The sequence below is a fragment of the Ambystoma mexicanum genome, chromosome 5q, assembly GCF_040938575.1.
Source record: "Ambystoma mexicanum isolate Mex_15411 chromosome 5q, UKY_AmexF1_1, whole genome shotgun sequence".
NCBI lineage: Eukaryota > Metazoa > Chordata > Amphibia > Caudata > Ambystomatidae > Ambystoma > Ambystoma mexicanum.
In genome coordinates, this window is record NC_090933.1 from 528633974 (window position 1) to 528648347 (window position 14374).

The following is a 14374-nucleotide window of genomic DNA, read 5'->3' on the forward strand; positions in this document are numbered from 1 at the left end:
GCACTTTGAACCAATTATTCGAAGCATCGTATTGAAATGAAATAAAAGGTTAACAGCCCTGGGTGGCATCAAAGTGGAATTTCCTGAATATGTCACCAATGCCATGCAATGCGCCTGTTGCACAGTATCACGCCTGTTGCCGGCCCTCGCGCGGGTGACTCTTTGGGATAGCAGAAAGTGGACGGAAGACTTTTAGGATGATAGTAAAAAAAACAGAAGCGAGCACATGACTTTATTTGCGACGATTGGCGAGTTTTGAATAAAATAGTGAAAATGAAGAAAAAGCGTCTTGCTGGAGAATGCGGGCATCGATCCCGCTACCTCTCGCATGCTAAGCGAGCGCTCTACCATCTGAGCTAATTCCCCTCCTCCTCGAAGGCTCTCGATACACTGCTTCAGAGCTGAAGCACAATCTCCGGCTCACACTTGCTTGGCTGTCCAGGGACCTGTAGTGCATAAAGCCCTTTCTCTTCATCTGCGGCAGAGGAAATCACAATCTCACCCCTTTGCCCAAAACAAAATACCTTCAGTGGAGCTACAAGTAAAGCTGCAGATGGCCATCCATTGCAACGAGGATTGGCCAACCAGGTATTAATAGCAGAGTGACTCCACTGCCACGCCCTTTCACGCTGGACCTGCGCTTGTGATCAAGAGGCTGCACGCCAGTCCCATAGACCCGAGAGCCCAATTGAAAAGGTGCTTGCTTCTCACTTTATTTCTCTCGCTATTTCTTGCTGTTTTAGGCCGCTGACACGCCGCCTGCAGCCAAAGGACCAGCGCTGGAGTGCCCTTTGTCATTTTTACCAGCTGGCCATATTTTACAATCGAGCGTCAGAATACCAAACAGGTAAGAGTTAGGTCTGGGAATTGAGTCCACTTTCCATCGTGTGTCCCATAAAGCGGAAGTGTCCAGCCGAGTGCAAGCAGGTGCCTTTTGCCCGCGTGTGCTGGGACACTGCAGCTTTGGACGTGAGCCAACTTGCCCTTTTCAGTGGGCCAGTACCCGTGACTCCAGTGAGAGAAGAGGAAAAGAAAGAACTTTCCCCTTCTCTGTCGAGTGGCCCCAGTGGCCTAATGGATAAGGCACTGGCCTCCTAAGCCAGGGATTGTGGGTTCGAGTCCCATCTGGGGTGGTTCGAGGCATTTTGTTCACACTTCTGCCAAAGCATGCAAAAGGTTTTTGCGGTAGTAGGGGGTGGGCGCAGGCTAGTACTTTGCTGGGCGCTGTGAAGTCCAGAACGTGCTCTGCTGGTAGCAGACTTTAAATGCCGGGAGACTGCAGAGTGTAGCAACGCCTCATGTCAGCGAAGAGACACAGATGAGTGGTAAGAAAGACAGGGAAAATATGCTTTCTGGAATCAGAGCTCCTGCAGACAGGGCTCACTCTTCTGCCAGCTCCGACCTGCTCCGATGAAAACGAAATAAAAGAGCAAAGGCTGCGCACTTTGAACCAATTATTCGAAGCATCGTATTGAAATGAAATAAAAGGTTAACAGCCCTGGGTGGCATCAAAGTGGAATTTCCTGAATATGTCACCAATGCCATGCAATGCGCCTGTTGCACAGTATCACGCCTGTTGCCGGCCCTCGCGCGGATGACTCTTTGGGATAGCAGAAAGTGGACGGAAGACTTTTAGGATGATAGTAAAAAAAACAGAAGCGAGCACATGACTTTATTTGCGACGATTGGCGAGTTTTGAATAAAATAGTGAAAATGAAGAAAAAGCGTCTTGCTGGAGAATGCGGGCATCGATCCCGCTACCTCTCGCATGCTAAGCGAGCGCTCTACCATCTGAGCTAATTCCCCTCCTCCTCGAAGGCTCTCGATACACTGCTTCAGAGCTGAAGCACAATCTCCGGCTCACACTTGCTTGGCTGTCCAGGGACCTGTAGTGCATAAAGCCCTTTCTCTTCATCTGCGGCAGAGGAAATCACAATCTCACCCCTTTGCCCAAAACAAAATACCTTCAGTGGAGCTACAAGTAAAGCTGCAGATGGCCATCCATTGCAACGAGGATTGGCCAACCAGGTATTAATAGCAGAGTGACTCCACTCCCACGCCCTTTCACGCTGGACCTGCGCTTGTGATCAAGAGGCTGCACGCCAGTCCCATAGACCCGAGAGCCCAATTGAAAAGGTGCTTGCTTCTCACTTTATTTCTCTCGCTATTTCTTGCTGTTTTAGGCCGCTGACACGCCGCCTGCAGCCAAAGGACCAGCGCTGGAGTGCCCTTTGTCATTTTTACCAGCTGGCCATATTTTACAATCGAGCGTCAGAATACCAAACAGGTAAGAGTTAGGTCTGGGAATTGAGTCCACTTTCCATCGTGTGTCCCATAAAGCGGAAGTGTCCAGCCGAGTGCAAGCAGGTGCCTTTTGCCCGCGTGTGCTGGGACACTGCAGCTTTGGACGTGAGCCAACTTGCCCTTTTCAGTGGGCCAGTACCCGTGACTCCAGTGAGAGAAGAGGAAAAGAAAGAACTTTCCCCTTCTCTGTCGAGTGGCCCCAGTGGCCTAATGGATAAGGCACTGGCCTCCTAAGCCAGGGATTGTGGGTTCGAGTCCCATCTGGGGTGGTTCGTGGCATTTTGTTCACACTTCTGCCAAAGCATGCAAAAGGTTTTTGCGGTAGTAGGGGGTGGGCGCAGGCTAGTACTTTGCTGGGCGCTGTGAAGTCCAGAACGTGCTCTGCTGGTAGCAGACTTTAAATGCCGGGAGACTGCAGAGTGTAGCAACGCCTCATGTCAGCGAAGAGACACAGATGAGTGGTAAGAAAGACAGGGAAAATATGCTTTCTGGAATCAGAGCTCCTGCAGACAGGGCTCACTCTTCTGCCAGCTCCGACCTGCTCCGATGAAAACGAAATAAAAGAGCAAAGGCTGCGCACTTTGAACCAATTATTCGAAGCATCGTATTGAAATGAAATAAAAGGTTAACAGCCCTGGGTGGCATCAAAGTGGAATTTCCTGAATATGTCACCAATGCCATGCAATGCGCCTGTTGCACAGTATCACGCCTGTTGCCGGCCCTCGCGCGGGTGACTCTTTGGGATAGCAGAAAGTGGACGGAAGACTTTTAGGATGATAGTAAAAAAAACAGAAGCGAGCACATGACTTTATTTGCGACGATTGGCGAGTTTTGAATAAAATAGTGAAAATGAAGAAAAAGCGTCTTGCTGGAGAATGCGGGCATCGATCCCGCTACCTCTCACATGCTAAGCGAGCGCTCTACCATCTGAGCTAATTCCCCTCCTCCTCGAAGGCTCTCGATACACTGCTTCAGAGCTGAAGCACAATCTCCGGCTCACACTTGCTTGGCTGTCCAGGGACCTGTAGTGCATAAAGCCCTTTCTCTTCATCTGCGGCAGAGGAAATCACAATCTCACCCCTTTGCCCAAAACAAAATACCTTCAGTGGAGCTACAAGTAAAGCTGCAGATGGCCATCCATTGCAACGAGGATTGGCCAACCAGGTATTAATAGCAGAGTGACTCCACTGCCACGCCCTTTCACGCTGGACCTGCGCTTGTGATCAAGAGGCTGCACGCCAGTCCCATAGACCCGAGAGCCCAATTGAAAAGGTGCTTGCTTCTCACTTTATTTCTCTCGCTATTTCTTGCTGTTTTAGGCCGCTGACACGCCGCCTGCAGCCAAAGGACCAGCGCTGGAGTGCCCTTTGTCATTTTTACCAGCTGGCCATATTTTACAATCGAGCGTCAGAATACCAAACAGGTAAGAGTTAGGTCTGGGAATTGAGTCCACTTTCCATCGTGTGTCCCATAAAGCGGAAGTGTCCAGCCGAGTGCAAGCAGGTGCCTTTTGCCCGCGTGTGCTGGGACACTGCAGCTTTGGACGTGAGCCAACTTGCCCTTTTCAGTGGGCCAGTACCCGTGACTCCAGTGAGAGAAGAGGAAAAGAAAGAACTTTCCCCTTCTCTGTCGAGTGGCCCCAGTGGCCTAATGGATAAGGCACTGGCCTCCTAAGCCAGGGATTGTGGGTTCGAGTCCCATCTGGGGTGGTTCGTGGCATTTTGTTCACACTTCTGCCAAAGCATGCAAAAGGTTTTTGCGGTAGTAGGGGGTGGGCGCAGGCTAGTACTTTGCTGGGCGCTGTGAAGTCCAGAACGTGCTCTGCTGGTAGCAGACTTTAAATGCCGGGAGACTGCAGAGTGTAGCAACGCCTCATGTCAGCGAAGAGACACAGATGAGTGGTAAGAAAGACAGGGAAAATATGCTTTCTGGAATCAGAGCTCCTGCAGACAGGGCTCACTCTTCTGCCAGCTCCGACCTGCTCCGATGAAAACGAAATAAAAGAGCAAAGGCTGCGCACTTTGAACCAATTATTCGAAGCATCGTATTGAAATGAAATAAAAGGTTAACAGCCCTGGGTGGCATCAAAGTGGAATTTCCTGAATATGTCACCAATGCCATGCAATGCGCCTGTTGCACAGTATCACGCCTGTTGCCGGCCCTCGCGCGGATGACTCTTTGGGATAGCAGAAAGTGGACGGAAGACTTTTAGGATGATAGTAAAAAAAACAGAAGCGAGCACATGACTTTATTTGCGACGATTGGCGAGTTTTGAATAAAATAGTGAAAATGAAGAAAAAGCGTCTTGCTGGAGAATGCGGGCATCGATCCCGCTACCTCTCGCATGCTAAGCGAGCGCTCTACCATCTGAGCTAATTCCCCTCCTCCTCGAAGGCTCTCGATACACTGCTTCAGAGCTGAAGCACAGTCTCCGGCTCACACTTGCTTGGCTGTCCAGGGACCTGTAGTGCATAAAGCCCTTTCTCTTCATCTGCCGCAGAGGAAATCACAATCTCACCCCTTTGCCCAAAACAAAATACCTTCAGTGGAGCTACAAGTAAAGCTGCAGATGGCCATCCATTGCAACGAGGATTGGCCAACCAGGTATTAATAGCAGAGTGACTCCACTCCCACGCCCTTTCACGCTGGACCTGCGCTTGTGATCAAGAGGCTGCACGCCAGTCCCATAGACCCGAGAGCCCAATTGAAAAGGTGCTTGCTTCTCACTTTATTTCTCTCGCTATTTCTTGCTGTTTTAGGCCGCTGACACGCCGCCTGCAGCCAAAGGACCAGCGCTGGAGTGCCCTTTGTCATTTTTACCAGCTGGCCATATTTTACAATCGAGCGTCAGAATACCAAACAGGTAAGAGTTAGGTCTGGGAATTGAGTCCACTTTCCATCGTGTGTCCCATAAAGCGGAAGTGTCCAGCCGAGTGCAAGCAGGTGCCTCTTGCCCGCGTGTGCTGGGACACTGCAGCTTTGGACGTGAGCCAACTTGCCCTTTTCAGTGGGCCAGTACCCGTGACTCCAGTGAGAGAAGAGGAAAAGAAAGAACTTTCCCCTTCTCTGTCGAGTTGCCCCAGTGGCCTAATGGATAAGGCACTGGCCTCCTAAGCCAGGGATTGTGGGTTCGAGTCCCATCTGGGGTGGTTCGTGGCATTTTGTTCACACTTCTGCCAAAGCATGCAAAAGGTTTTTGAGGTAGTAGGGGGTGGGCGCAGGCTAGTACTTTGCTGGGCGCTGTGAAGTCCAGAACGTGCTCTGCTGGTAGCAGACTTTAAATGCCGGGAGACTGCAGAGTGTAGCAACGCCTCATGTCAGCGAAGAGACACAGATGAGTGGTAAGAAAGACAGGGAAAATATGCTTTCTGGAATCAGAGCTCCTGCAGACAGGGCTCACTCTTCTGCCAGCTCCGACCTGCTCCGATGAAAACGAAATAAAAGAGCAAAGGCTGCGCACTTTGAACCAATTATTCGAAGCATCGTATTGAAATGAAATAAAAGGTTAACAGCCCTGGGTGGCATCAAAGTGGAATTTCCTGAATATGTCACCAATGCCATGCAATGCGCCTGTTGCACAGTATCACGCCTGTTGCCGGCCCTCGCGCGGGTGACTCTTTGGGATAGCAGAAAGTGGACGGAAGACTTTTAGGATGATAGTAAAAAAAACAGAAGCGAGCACATGACTTTATTTGCGACGATTGGCGAGTTTTGAATAAAATAGTGAAAATGAAGAAAAAGCGTCTTGCTGGAGAATGCGGGCATCGATCCCGCTACCTCTCGCATGCTAAGCGAGCGCTCTACCATCTGAGCTAATTCCCCTCCTCCTCGAAGGCTCTCGATACACTGCTTCAGAGCTGAAGCACAATCTCCGGCTCACACTTGCTTGGCTGTCCAGGGACCTGTAGTGCATAAAGCCCTTTCTCTTCATCTGCGGCAGAGGAAATCACAATCTCACCCCTTTGCCCAAAACAAAATACCTTCAGTGGAGCTACAAGTAAAGCTGCAGATGGCCATCCATTGCAACGAGGATTGGCCAACCAGGTATTAATAGCAGAGTGACTCCACTGCCACGCCCTTTCACGCTGGACCTGCGCTTGTGATCAAGAGGCTGCACGCCAGTCCCATAGACCCGAGAGCCCAATTGAAAAGGTGCTTGCTTCTCACTTTATTTCTCTCGCTATTTCTTGCTGTTTTAGGCCGCTGACACGCCGCCTGCAGCCAAAGGACCAGCGCTGGAGTGCCCTTTGTCATTTTTACCAGCTGGCCATATTTTACAATCGAGCGTCAGAATACCAAACAGGTAAGAGTTAGGTCTGGGAATTGAGTCCACTTTCCATCGTGTGTCCCATAAAGCGGAAGTGTCCAGCCGAGTGCAAGCAGGTGCCTTTTGCCCGCGTGTGCTGGGACACTGCAGCTTTGGACGTGAGCCAACTTGCCCTTTTCAGTGGGCCAGTACCCGTGACTCCAGTGAGAGAAGAGGAAAAGAAAGAACTTTCCCCTTCTCTGTCGAGTGGCCCCAGTGGCCTAATGGATAAGGCACTGGCCTCCTAAGCCAGGGATTGTGGGTTCGAGTCCCATCTGGGGTGGTTCGAGGCATTTTGTTCACACTTCTGCCAAAGCATGCAAAAGGTTTTTGCGGTAGTAGGGGGTGGGCGCAGGCTAGTACTTTGCTGGGCGCTGTGAAGTCCAGAACGTGCTCTGCTGGTAGCAGACTTTAAATGCCGGGAGACTGCAGAGTGTAGCAACGCCTCATGTCAGCGAAGAGACACAGATGAGTGGTAAGAAAGACAGGGAAAATATGCTTTCTGGAATCAGAGCTCCTGCAGACAGGGCTCACTCTTCTGCCAGCTCCGACCTGCTCCGATGAAAACGAAATAAAAGAGCAAAGGCTGCGCACTTTGAACCAATTATTCGAAGCATCGTATTGAAATGAAATAAAAGGTTAACAGCCCTGGGTGGCATCAAAGTGGAATTTCCTGAATATGTCACCAATGCCATGCAATGCGCCTGTTGCACAGTATCACGCCTGTTGCCGGCCCTCGCGCGGATGACTCTTTGGGATAGCAGAAAGTGGACGGAAGACTTTTAGGATGATAGTAAAAAAAACAGAAGCGAGCACATGACTTTATTTGCGACGATTGGCGAGTTTTGAATAAAATAGTGAAAATGAAGAAAAAGCGTCTTGCTGGAGAATGCGGGCATCGATCCCGCTACCTCTCGCATGCTAAGCGAGCGCTCTACCATCTGAGCTAATTCCCCTCCTCCTCGAAGGCTCTCGATACACTGCTTCAGAGCTGAAGCACAGTCTCCGGCTCACACTTGCTTGGCTGTCCAGGGACCTGTAGTGCATAAAGCCCTTTCTCTTCATCTGCCGCAGAGGAAATCACAATCTCACCCCTTTGCCCAAAACAAAATACCTTCAGTGGAGCTACAAGTAAAGCTGCAGATGGCCATCCATTGCAACGAGGATTGGCCAACCAGGTATTAATAGCAGAGTGACTCCACTCCCACGCCCTTTCACGCTGGACCTGCGCTTGTGATCAAGAGGCTGCACGCCAGTCCCATAGACCCGAGAGCCCAATTGAAAAGGTGCTTGCTTCTCACTTTATTTCTCTCGCTATTTCTTGCTGTTTTAGGCCGCTGACACGCCGCCTGCAGCCAAAGGACCAGCGCTGGAGTGCCCTTTGTCATTTTTACCAGCTGGCCATATTTTACAATCGAGCGTCAGAATACCAAACAGGTAAGAGTTAGGTCTGGGAATTGAGTCCACTTTCCATCGTGTGTCCCATAAAGCGGAAGTGTCCAGCCGAGTGCAAGCAGGTGCCTCTTGCCCGCGTGTGCTGGGACACTGCAGCTTTGGACGTGAGCCAACTTGCCCTTTTCAGTGGGCCAGTACCCGTGACTCCAGTGAGAGAAGAGGAAAAGAAAGAACTTTCCCCTTCTCTGTCGAGTTGCCCCAGTGGCCTAATGGATAAGGCACTGGCCTCCTAAGCCAGGGATTGTGGGTTCGAGTCCCATCTGGGGTGGTTCGTGGCATTTTGTTCACACTTCTGCCAAAGCATGCAAAAGGTTTTTGAGGTAGTAGGGGGTGGGCGCAGGCTAGTACTTTGCTGGGCGCTGTGAAGTCCAGAACGTGCTCTGCTGGTAGCAGACTTTAAATGCCGGGAGACTGCAGAGTGTAGCAACGCCTCATGTCAGCGAAGAGACACAGATGAGTGGTAAGAAAGACAGGGAAAATATGCTTTCTGGAATCAGAGCTCCTGCAGACAGGGCTCACTCTTCTGCCAGCTCCGACCTGCTCCGATGAAAACGAAATAAAAGAGCAAAGGCTGCGCACTTTGAACCAATTATTCGAAGCATCGTATTGAAATGAAATAAAAGGTTAACAGCCCTGGGTGGCATCAAAGTGGAATTTCCTGAATATGTCACCAATGCCATGCAATGCGCCTGTTGCACAGTATCACGCCTGTTGCCGGCCCTCGCGCGGGTGACTCTTTGGGATAGCAGAAAGTGGACGGAAGACTTTTAGGATGATAGTAAAAAAAACAGAAGCGAGCACATGACTTTATTTGCGACGATTGGCGAGTTTTGAATAAAATAGTGAAAATGAAGAAAAAGCGTCTTGCTGGAGAATGCGGGCATCGATCCCGCTACCTCTCGCATGCTAAGCGAGCGCTCTACCATCTGAGCTAATTCCCCTCCTCCTCGAAGGCTCTCGATACACTGCTTCAGAGCTGAAGCACAATCTCCGGCTCACACTTGCTTGGCTGTCCAGGGACCTGTAGTGCATAAAGCCCTTTCTCTTCATCTGCGGCAGAGGAAATCACAATCTCACCCCTTTGCCCAAAACAAAATACCTTCAGTGGAGCTACAAGTAAAGCTGCAGATGGCCATCCATTGCAACGAGGATTGGCCAACCAGGTATTAATAGCAGAGTGACTCCACTGCCACGCCCTTTCACGCTGGACCTGCGCTTGTGATCAAGAGGCTGCACGCCAGTCCCATAGACCCGAGAGCCCAATTGAAAAGGTGCTTGCTTCTCACTTTATTTCTCTCGCTATTTCTTGCTGTTTTAGGCCGCTGACACGCCGCCTGCAGCCAAAGGACCAGCGCTGGAGTGCCCTTTGTCATTTTTACCAGCTGGCCATATTTTACAATCGAGCGTCAGAATACCAAACAGGTAAGAGTTAGGTCTGGGAATTGAGTCCACTTTCCATCGTGTGTCCCATAAAGCGGAAGTGTCCAGCCGAGTGCAAGCAGGTGCCTTTTGCCCGCGTGTGCTGGGACACTGCAGCTTTGGACGTGAGCCAACTTGCCCTTTTCAGTGGGCCAGTACCCGTGACTCCAGTGAGAGAAGAGGAAAAGAAAGAACTTTCCCCTTCTCTGTCGAGTGGCCCCAGTGGCCTAATGGATAAGGCACTGGCCTCCTAAGCCAGGGATTGTGGGTTCGAGTCCCATCTGGGGTGGTTCGAGGCATTTTGTTCACACTTCTGCCAAAGCATGCAAAAGGTTTTTGCGGTAGTAGGGGGTGGGCGCAGGCTAGTACTTTGCTGGGCGCTGTGAAGTCCAGAACGTGCTCTGCTGGTAGCAGACTTTAAATGCCGGGAGACTGCAGAGTGTAGCAACGCCTCATGTCAGCGAAGAGACACAGATGAGTGGTAAGAAAGACAGGGAAAATATGCTTTCTGGAATCAGAGCTCCTGCAGACAGGGCTCACTCTTCTGCCAGCTCCGACCTGCTCCGATGAAAACGAAATAAAAGAGCAAAGGCTGCGCACTTTGAACCAATTATTCGAAGCATCGTATTGAAATGAAATAAAAGGTTAACAGCCCTGGGTGGCATCAAAGTGGAATTTCCTGAATATGTCACCAATGCCATGCAATGCGCCTGTTGCACAGTATCACGCCTGTTGCCGGCCCTCGCGCGGATGACTCTTTGGGATAGCAGAAAGTGGACGGAAGACTTTTAGGATGATAGTAAAAAAAACAGAAGCGAGCACATGACTTTATTTGCGACGATTGGCGAGTTTTGAATAAAATAGTGAAAATGAAGAAAAAGCGTCTTGCTGGAGAATGCGGGCATCGATCCCGCTACCTCTCGCATGCTAAGCGAGCGCTCTACCATCTGAGCTAATTCCCCTCCTCCTCGAAGGCTCTCGATACACTGCTTCAGAGCTGAAGCACAATCTCCGGCTCACACTTGCTTGGCTGTCCAGGGACCTGTAGTGCATAAAGCCCTTTCTCTTCATCTGCGGCAGAGGAAATCACAATCTCACCCCTTTGCCCAAAACAAAATACCTTCAGTGGAGCTACAAGTAAAGCTGCAGATGGCCATCCATTGCAACGAGGATTGGCCAACCAGGTATTAATAGCAGAGTGACTCCACTGCCACGCCCTTTCACGCTGGACCTGCGCTTGTGATCAAGAGGCTGCACGCCAGTCCCATAGACCCGAGAGCCCAATTGAAAAGGTGCTTGCTTCTCACTTTATTTCTCTCGCTATTTCTTGCTGTTTTAGGCCGCTGACACGCCGCCTGCAGCCAAAGGACCAGCGCTGGAGTGCCCTTTGTCATTTTTACCAGCTGGCCATATTTTACAATCGAGCGTCAGAATACCAAACAGGTAAGAGTTAGGTCTGGGAATTGAGTCCACTTTCCATCGTGTGTCCCATAAAGCGGAAGTGTCCAGCCGAGTGCAAGCAGGTGCCTTTTGCCCGCGTGTGCTGGGACACTGCAGCTTTGGACGTGAGCCAACTTGCCCTTTTCAGTGGGCCAGTACCCGTGACTCCAGTGAGAGAAGAGGAAAAGAAAGAACTTTCCCCTTCTCTGTCGAGTGGCCCCAGTGGCCTAATGGATAAGGCACTGGCCTCCTAAGCCAGGGATTGTGGGTTCGAGTCCCATCTGGGGTGGTTCGTGGCATTTTGTTCACACTTCTGCCAAAGCATGCAAAAGGTTTTTGCGGTAGTAGGGGGTGGGCGCAGGCTAGTACTTTGCTGGGCGCTGTGAAGTCCAGAACGTGCTCTGCTGGTAGCAGACTTTAAATGCCGGGAGACTGCAGAGTGTAGCAACGCCTCATGTCAGCGAAGAGACACAGATGAGTGGTAAGAAAGACAGGGAAAATATGCTTTCTGGAATCAGAGCTCCTGCAGACAGGGCTCACTCTTCTGCCAGCTCCGACCTGCTCCGATGAAAACGAAATAAAAGAGCAAAGGCTGCGCACTTTGAACCAATTATTCGAAGCATCGTATTGAAATGAAATAAAAGGTTAACAGCCCTGGGTGGCATCAAAGTGGAATTTCCTGAATATGTCACCAATGCCATGCAATGCGCCTGTTGCACAGTATCACGCCTGTTGCCGGCCCTCGCGCGGATGACTCTTTGGGATAGCAGAAAGTGGACGGAAGACTTTTAGGATGATAGTAAAAAAAACAGAAGCGAGCACATGACTTTATTTGCGACGATTGGCGAGTTTTGAATAAAATAGTGAAAATGAAGAAAAAGCGTCTTGCTGGAGAATGCGGGCATCGATCCCGCTACCTCTCGCATGCTAAGCGAGCGCTCTACCATCTGAGCTAATTCCCCTCCTCCTCGAAGGCTCTCGATACACTGCTTCAGAGCTGAAGCACAGTCTCCGGCTCACACTTGCTTGGCTGTCCAGGGACCTGTAGTGCATAAAGCCCTTTCTCTTCATCTGCCGCAGAGGAAATCACAATCTCACCCCTTTGCCCAAAACAAAATACCTTCAGTGGAGCTACAAGTAAAGCTGCAGATGGCCATCCATTGCAACGAGGATTGGCCAACCAGGTATTAATAGCAGAGTGACTCCACTCCCACGCCCTTTCACGCTGGACCTGCGCTTGTGATCAAGAGGCTGCACGCCAGTCCCATAGACCCGAGAGCCCAATTGAAAAGGTGCTTGCTTCTCACTTTATTTCTCTCGCTATTTCTTGCTGTTTTAGGCCGCTGACACGCCGCCTGCAGCCAAAGGACCAGCGCTGGAGTGCCCTTTGTCATTTTTACCAGCTGGCCATATTTTACAATCGAGCGTCAGAATACCAAACAGGTAAGAGTTAGGTCTGGGAATTGAGTCCACTTTCCATCGTGTGTCCCATAAAGCGGAAGTGTCCAGCCGAGTGCAAGCAGGTGCCTCTTGCCCGCGTGTGCTGGGACACTGCAGCTTTGGACGTGAGCCAACTTGCCCTTTTCAGTGGGCCAGTACCCGTGACTCCAGTGAGAGAAGAGGAAAAGAAAGAACTTTCCCCTTCTCTGTCGAGTTGCCCCAGTGGCCTAATGGATAAGGCACTGGCCTCCTAAGCCAGGGATTGTGGGTTCGAGTCCCATCTGGGGTGGTTCGTGGCATTTTGTTCACACTTCTGCCAAAGCATGCAAAAGGTTTTTGAGGTAGTAGGGGGTGGGCGCAGGCTAGTACTTTGCTGGGCGCTGTGAAGTCCAGAACGTGCTCTGCTGGTAGCAGACTTTAAATGCCGGGAGACTGCAGAGTGTAGCAACGCCTCATGTCAGCGAAGAGACACAGATGAGTGGTAAGAAAGACAGGGAAAATATGCTTTCTGGAATCAGAGCTCCTGCAGACAGGGCTCACTCTTCTGCCAGCTCCGACCTGCTCCGATGAAAACGAAATAAAAGAGCAAAGGCTGCGCACTTTGAACCAATTATTCGAAGCATCGTATTGAAATGAAATAAAAGGTTAACAGCCCTGGGTGGCATCAAAGTGGAATTTCCTGAATATGTCACCAATGCCATGCAATGCGCCTGTTGCACAGTATCACGCCTGTTGCCGGCCCTCGCGCGGGTGACTCTTTGGGATAGCAGAAAGTGGACGGAAGACTTTTAGGATGATAGTAAAAAAAACAGAAGCGAGCACATGACTTTATTTGCGACGATTGGCGAGTTTTGAATAAAATAGTGAAAATGAAGAAAAAGCGTCTTGCTGGAGAATGCGGGCATCGATCCCGCTACCTCTCGCATGCTAAGCGAGCGCTCTACCATCTGAGCTAATTCCCCTCCTCCTCGAAGGCTCTCGATACACTGCTTCAGAGCTGAAGCACAATCTCCGGCTCACACTTGCTTGGCTGTCCAGGGACCTGTAGTGCATAAAGCCCTTTCTCTTCATCTGCGGCAGAGGAAATCACAATCTCACCCCTTTGCCCAAAACAAAATACCTTCAGTGGAGCTACAAGTAAAGCTGCAGATGGCCATCCATTGCAACGAGGATTGGCCAACCAGGTATTAATAGCAGAGTGACTCCACTGCCACGCCCTTTCACGCTGGACCTGCGCTTGTGATCAAGAGGCTGCACGCCAGTCCCATAGACCCGAGAGCCCAATTGAAAAGGTGCTTGCTTCTCACTTTATTTCTCTCGCTATTTCTTGCTGTTTTAGGCCGCTGACACGCCGCCTGCAGCCAAAGGACCAGCGCTGGAGTGCCCTTTGTCATTTTTACCAGCTGGCCATATTTTACAATCGAGCGTCAGAATACCAAACAGGTAAGAGTTAGGTCTGGGAATTGAGTCCACTTTCCATCGTGTGTCCCATAAAGCGGAAGTGTCCAGCCGAGTGCAAGCAGGTGCCTTTTGCCCGCGTGTGCTGGGACACTGCAGCTTTGGACGTGAGCCAACTTGCCCTTTTCAGTGGGCCAGTACCTGTGACTCCAGTGAGAGAAGAGGAAAAGAAAGAACTTTCCCCTTCTCTGTCGAGTGGCCCCAGTGGCCTAATGGATAAGGCACTGGCCTCCTAAGCCAGGGATTGTGGGTTCGAGTCCCATCTGGGGTGGTTCGTGGCATTTTGTTCACACTTCTGCCAAAGCATGCAAAAGGTTTTTGCGGTAGTAGGGGGTGGGCGCAGGCTAGTACTTTGCTGGGCGCTGTGAAGTCCAGAACGTGCTCTGCTGGTAGCAGACTTTAAATGCCGGGAGACTGCAGAGTGTAGCAACGCCTCATGTCAGCGAAGAGACACAGATGAGTGGTAAGAAAGACAGGGAAAATATGCTTTCTGGAATCAGAGCTCCTGCAGACAGGGCTCACTCTTCTGCCAGCTCCGACCTGCTCCGATGA

At 50.7% G+C, this 14374-nt stretch overlaps 20 non-coding genes across 20 annotated transcripts; 10 read left to right on the forward strand and 10 right to left on the reverse strand.

Moving 5' to 3' along the window:
- Positions 1 to 293: 293 nt before the first annotated feature.
- Positions 294 to 366, reverse strand: TRNAA-AGC (transfer RNA alanine (anticodon AGC)). Its single transcript has one exon. It is a non-coding gene; the product is annotated as a tRNA-Ala (tRNA).
- Positions 367 to 1060: 694 nt separating this feature from the next.
- Positions 1061 to 1133, forward strand: TRNAR-CCU (transfer RNA arginine (anticodon CCU)). The gene has a single exon. It is a non-coding gene; the product is annotated as a tRNA-Arg (tRNA).
- Positions 1134 to 1733: 600 nt separating this feature from the next.
- On the reverse strand, positions 1734 to 1806 carry TRNAA-AGC (transfer RNA alanine (anticodon AGC)). Its single transcript has one exon. It is a non-coding gene; the product is annotated as a tRNA-Ala (tRNA).
- A 694-nt stretch (positions 1807 to 2500) lies between these two features.
- Positions 2501 to 2573, forward strand: TRNAR-CCU (transfer RNA arginine (anticodon CCU)). The gene has a single exon. It is a non-coding gene; the product is annotated as a tRNA-Arg (tRNA).
- A 600-nt stretch (positions 2574 to 3173) lies between these two features.
- TRNAA-AGC (transfer RNA alanine (anticodon AGC)) lies at positions 3174 to 3246 on the reverse strand. Its single transcript has one exon. It is a non-coding gene; the product is annotated as a tRNA-Ala (tRNA).
- A 694-nt stretch (positions 3247 to 3940) lies between these two features.
- TRNAR-CCU (transfer RNA arginine (anticodon CCU)) lies at positions 3941 to 4013 on the forward strand. Its single transcript has one exon. It is a non-coding gene; the product is annotated as a tRNA-Arg (tRNA).
- A 600-nt stretch (positions 4014 to 4613) lies between these two features.
- TRNAA-AGC (transfer RNA alanine (anticodon AGC)) lies at positions 4614 to 4686 on the reverse strand. Its single transcript has one exon. It is a non-coding gene; the product is annotated as a tRNA-Ala (tRNA).
- Positions 4687 to 5380: 694 nt separating this feature from the next.
- Positions 5381 to 5453, forward strand: TRNAR-CCU (transfer RNA arginine (anticodon CCU)). The gene has a single exon. It is a non-coding gene; the product is annotated as a tRNA-Arg (tRNA).
- A 600-nt stretch (positions 5454 to 6053) lies between these two features.
- Positions 6054 to 6126, reverse strand: TRNAA-AGC (transfer RNA alanine (anticodon AGC)). Its single transcript has one exon. It is a non-coding gene; the product is annotated as a tRNA-Ala (tRNA).
- Positions 6127 to 6820: 694 nt separating this feature from the next.
- Positions 6821 to 6893, forward strand: TRNAR-CCU (transfer RNA arginine (anticodon CCU)). The gene has a single exon. It is a non-coding gene; the product is annotated as a tRNA-Arg (tRNA).
- A 600-nt stretch (positions 6894 to 7493) lies between these two features.
- Positions 7494 to 7566, reverse strand: TRNAA-AGC (transfer RNA alanine (anticodon AGC)). Its single transcript has one exon. It is a non-coding gene; the product is annotated as a tRNA-Ala (tRNA).
- A 694-nt stretch (positions 7567 to 8260) lies between these two features.
- Positions 8261 to 8333, forward strand: TRNAR-CCU (transfer RNA arginine (anticodon CCU)). Its single transcript has one exon. It is a non-coding gene; the product is annotated as a tRNA-Arg (tRNA).
- Positions 8334 to 8933: 600 nt separating this feature from the next.
- TRNAA-AGC (transfer RNA alanine (anticodon AGC)) lies at positions 8934 to 9006 on the reverse strand. Its single transcript has one exon. It is a non-coding gene; the product is annotated as a tRNA-Ala (tRNA).
- Positions 9007 to 9700: 694 nt separating this feature from the next.
- TRNAR-CCU (transfer RNA arginine (anticodon CCU)) lies at positions 9701 to 9773 on the forward strand. The gene has a single exon. It is a non-coding gene; the product is annotated as a tRNA-Arg (tRNA).
- A 600-nt stretch (positions 9774 to 10373) lies between these two features.
- Positions 10374 to 10446, reverse strand: TRNAA-AGC (transfer RNA alanine (anticodon AGC)). Its single transcript has one exon. It is a non-coding gene; the product is annotated as a tRNA-Ala (tRNA).
- Positions 10447 to 11140: 694 nt separating this feature from the next.
- On the forward strand, positions 11141 to 11213 carry TRNAR-CCU (transfer RNA arginine (anticodon CCU)). Its single transcript has one exon. It is a non-coding gene; the product is annotated as a tRNA-Arg (tRNA).
- A 600-nt stretch (positions 11214 to 11813) lies between these two features.
- On the reverse strand, positions 11814 to 11886 carry TRNAA-AGC (transfer RNA alanine (anticodon AGC)). The gene has a single exon. It is a non-coding gene; the product is annotated as a tRNA-Ala (tRNA).
- A 694-nt stretch (positions 11887 to 12580) lies between these two features.
- On the forward strand, positions 12581 to 12653 carry TRNAR-CCU (transfer RNA arginine (anticodon CCU)). The gene has a single exon. It is a non-coding gene; the product is annotated as a tRNA-Arg (tRNA).
- A 600-nt stretch (positions 12654 to 13253) lies between these two features.
- Positions 13254 to 13326, reverse strand: TRNAA-AGC (transfer RNA alanine (anticodon AGC)). Its single transcript has one exon. It is a non-coding gene; the product is annotated as a tRNA-Ala (tRNA).
- A 694-nt stretch (positions 13327 to 14020) lies between these two features.
- TRNAR-CCU (transfer RNA arginine (anticodon CCU)) lies at positions 14021 to 14093 on the forward strand. The gene has a single exon. It is a non-coding gene; the product is annotated as a tRNA-Arg (tRNA).
- The last annotated feature ends 281 nt before the right edge of the window (positions 14094 to 14374 follow it).